Genomic DNA, 5,000 nt, shown 5'->3' with positions numbered 1-5,000 from the left:
TATCAAAATTCAAAAACCGTTTTTTATGAAAAAGAATTTTCGTTCTCTATATTATATATTTTATATAAAAATATAAGAACGATATTTCTTCTTAATATTTGCCAATTTTCAAATAATTTATCATTCTTAATAACATTTTACTTTTTTTTCAAATGCATTTTTAATGTAATAATTTCATATATTACATAATTTTTCTCTTTGAATTGAAATTAATAATTTCATAATTCTATTTTTATATGATTGAAAAAATTTTCTCCTCTTTTCCTTTGTTTAAAATTTAATTTTTCTTATAAATTTTTGTTTTTCTTATTTTTTTCTCTTCATCATCTGTTTAATTTCCTGTATTTATACAAGAAACAAACAGTTGAGGATAATTTCTATGTAATGCTAGTATAGAATATAAAATTTTGAATTCAAAAATTTATTTCTATTTAAACTAACTATAGAAAACCAGGAATAAAATACAATAACACCAATATGCCATAACATGTTAGTATAGAATATAGATTCTTCATATATGTATATATATTCGAAAATTTTTTCTATTTAAACTAACGTATGGAAAACCAGGAATAAAATCATAATATTACCAGTTTAATATGGCTTAAATTCGAGTTTCATATAGTTATGATTCGATTTATATGCTTCAATATCATTGGTTAGTTAACTTTTGATATTTTCATATTATATCACATGCCTTCACCGTGAGTGTTTTTTGCCATGCACACCTCACATTGTCAAAAATGTATGGGAAAAATTCATTTCAATACATTTCAGTTTGATTTGAAATGTCTTTATTATATATTTTAATGGCAATATGCCAAGGTTATATTCCATAAAATGTTAGTATAGAATATAGATTCTTCATATATGTATATATATTCGAGAATTTTTTTCTATTTAAACTAACGTATGGAAAACCAGGCATAAAATCACAATTTTACCAGTTTAATATGGCTCAAATTCGAGTTTCATATAGTTATGATTCGATTTATATGTTTCAATATCATTGGTTAGTTAACTTTTGATATTTTCATATTATATCACATGCCTTCACCGTGAGTGTTTTTTGCCATGCACACCTCACATTGTCAAAAATGTATGGGAAAAATTCATTTCAATACATTTCAGTTTGATTTGAAATGTCTTTATTATATATTTTAGTGCCAATATGCCAAGGTTATATTCCATAACATGTTAGTATTAGAATATAGATTCTTCATATATGTATATATATTCGAAAATTTTTTCTATTTAAACTAACGTATGGAAAACCAGGCATAAAATCACAATATTACCAGTTTAATATGGCTTAAATTCGAGTTTCATATAGTTATGATTCGATTTATATGCTTCAATATCATTGGTTAGTTAACTTTTGATATTTTCATATTATTTCACATGCCTTCACCGTGAGTGTTTTTTGCCATGCACACCTCACATTGTCAAAAATGTATGGGAAAAATTCATTTCAATACATTTCAGTTTGATTTGAAATGTCTTTATTATATATTTTAGTGCCAATATGCCAAGGTTATATTCCATAACATGTTAGTATTAGAATATAGATTCTTCATATATGTATATATATTCGAAAATTTTTTCTATTTAAACTAACGTATGGAAAACCAGGCATAAAATCACAATATTACCAGTTTAATATGGCTTAAATTCGAGTTTCATATAGTTATGATTCGATTTATATGCTTCAATATCATTGGTTAGTTAACTTTTGATATTTTCATATTATTTCACATGCCTTCACCGTGAGTGTTTTTTGCCATGCACACCTCACATTGTCAAAAATGTATGGGAAAAATTCATTTCAATACATTTCAGTTTGATTTGAAATGTCTTTATTATATATTTTAATGGCAATATGCCAAGGTTATATTCCATAAAATGTTAGTATAGAATATAGATTCTTCATATATGTATATATATTCGAGAATTTTTTTCTATTTAAACTAACGTATGGAAAACCAGGCATAAAATCACAATATTACCAGTTTAATATGGCTCAAATTCGAGTTTCATATAGTTATGATTCGATTTATATGTTTCAATATCATTGGTTAGTTAACTTTTGATATTTTCATATTATATCACATGCCTTCACCGTGAGTGTTTTTTGCCATGCACACCTCACATTGTCAAAAATGTATGGGAAAAATTCATTTCAATACATTTCAGTTTGATTTGAAATGTCTTTATTATATATTTTAGTGCCAATATGCCAAGGTTATATTCCATAACATGTTAGTATTAGAATATAGATTCTTCATATATGTATATATATTCGAAAATTTTTTCTATTTAAACTAACGTATGGAAAACCAGGCATAAAATCACAATATTACCAGTTTAATATGGCTCAAATTCGAGTTTCATATAGTTATGATTCGATTTATATGCTTCAATATCATTGGTTAGTTAACTTTTGATATTTTCATATTATATCACATGCCTTCACCGTGAGTGTTTTTTGCCATGCACACCTCACATTGTCAAAAATGTATGGGAAAAATTCATTTCAATACATTTCAGTTTGATTTGAAATGTCTTTATTATATATTTTAGTGCCAATATGCCAAGGTTATATTCCATAACTTTCTATTTAAACTAACGTATGGAAAACCAGGCATAAAATCACAATATTACCAGTTTAATATGGCTTAAATTCGAGTTTCATATAGTTATGATTCGATTTATATGTTTCAATATCATTGGTTAGTTAACTTTTGATATTTTCATATCATTTCACATGCCTTCACCGTGGTGTTTTTTGCCATGCACACCTCACATTGTCAAAAATGTATGGGGAAAATTCATTTCAATACATTTCAGTTTGATTTGAAATGTCTTTATTATATATTTTAGTGCCAATATGCCAAGGTTATATTCCATAACATGTTAGTATAGCTAATATGAATTCTTCATATATGTATATATATTCGAAAATTTTTTCTATTTAAACTAACGTATGGAAAAAACCAGGCATAAAATCACAATATTACCAGTTTAATATGGCTTAAATTCGAGTTTCATATAGTTATGATTCGATTTATATGTTTCAATATCATTGGTTAGTTAACTTTTGATATTTTCATATCATTTCACATGCCTTCACCGTAAGTGTTTTTTGCCATGCACACCTCACATTGTCAAAAATGTATGGGAAAAATTCATTTCAATACATTTCAGTTTGATTTGAAATGTCTTTATTATATATTTTAGTGCCAATATGCCAAGGTTATATTCCATAACATGTTAGTATAGCTAATATGAATTCTTCATATATGTATATATATTCGAAAATTTTTTCTATTTAAACTAACGTATGGAAAAAACCAGGCATAAAATCACAATATTACCAGTTTAATATGGCTTAAATTCGAGTTTCATATAGTTATGATTCGATTTATATGTTTCAATATCATTGGTTAGTTAACTTTTGATATTTTCATATTATATCACATGCCTTCACCGTGAGTGTTTTTTGCCATGCACACCTCACATTGTCAAAAATGTATGGGAAAAATTCATTTCAATACATTTCAGTTTGATTTGAAATGTCTTTATTATATATTTTAGTGCCAATATGCCAAGGTTATATTCCATAACATGTTAGTATTAGAATATAGATTCTTCATATATGTATATATATTCGAAAATTTTTTCTATTTAAACTAACGTATGGAAAACCAGGCATAAAATCACAATATTACCAGTTTAATATGGCTTAAATTCGAGTTTCATATAGTTATGATTCGATTTATATGCTTCAATATCATTGGTTAGTTAACTTTTGATATTTTCATATTATTTCACATGCCTTCACCGTGAGTGTTTTTTGCCATGCACACCTCACATTGTCAAAAATGTATGGGAAAAATTCATTTCAATACATTTCAGTTTGATTTGAAATGTCTTTATTATATATTTTAGTGCCAATATGCCAAGGTTATATTCCATAACTCTCTATTTAAACTAACGTATGGAAAACCAGGCATAAAATCACAATATTACCAGTTTAATATGGCTTAAATTCGAGTTTCATATAGTTATGATTCGATTTATATGCTTCAATATCATTGGTTAGTTAACTTTTGATATTTTCATATTATATCACATGCCTTCACCGTGAGTGTTTTTTGCCATGCACACCTCACATTGTCAAAAATGTATGGGAAAAATTCATTTCAATACATTTCAGTTTGATTTGAAATGTCTTTATTATATATTTTAGTGCCAATATGCCAAGGTTATATTCCATAACTCTCTATTTAAACTAACGTATGGAAAACCAGGCATAAAATCACAATATTACCAGTTTAATATGGCTCAAATTCGAGTTTCATATAGTTATGATTCGATTTATATGCTTCAATATCATTGGTTAGTTAACTTTTGATATTTTCATATTATATCACATGCCTTCACCGTGAGTGTTTTTTGCCATGCACACCTCACATTGTCAAAAATGTATGGGAAAAATTCATTTCAATACATTTCAGTTTGATTTGAAATGTCTTTATTATATATTTTAGTGCCAATATGCCAAGGTTATATTCCATAACTTTCTATTTAAACTAACGTATGGAAAACCAGGCATAAAATCACAATATTACCAGTTTAATATGGCTTAAATTCGAGTTTCATATAGTTATGATTCGATTTATATGTTTCAATATCATTGGTTAGTTAACTTTTGATATTTTCATATCATTTCACATGCCTTCACCGTGGTGTTTTTTGCCATGCACACCTCACATTGTCAAAAATGTATGGGGAAAATTCATTTCAATACATTTCAGTTTGATTTGAAATGTCTTTATTATATATTTTAGTGCCAATATGCCAAGGTTATATTCCATAACATGTTAGTATAGCTAATATGAATTCTTCATATATGTATATATATTCGAAAATTTTTTCTATTTAAACTAACGTATGGAAAAAACCAGGCATAAAATCACAATATTACCAGTTTAATATGG

This window comes from Anastrepha obliqua, chromosome 6, assembly GCF_027943255.1.
Source record: "Anastrepha obliqua isolate idAnaObli1 chromosome 6, idAnaObli1_1.0, whole genome shotgun sequence".
NCBI lineage: Eukaryota > Metazoa > Arthropoda > Insecta > Diptera > Tephritidae > Anastrepha > Anastrepha obliqua.
Note: the sequence above shows the minus strand (reverse complement) of the source record.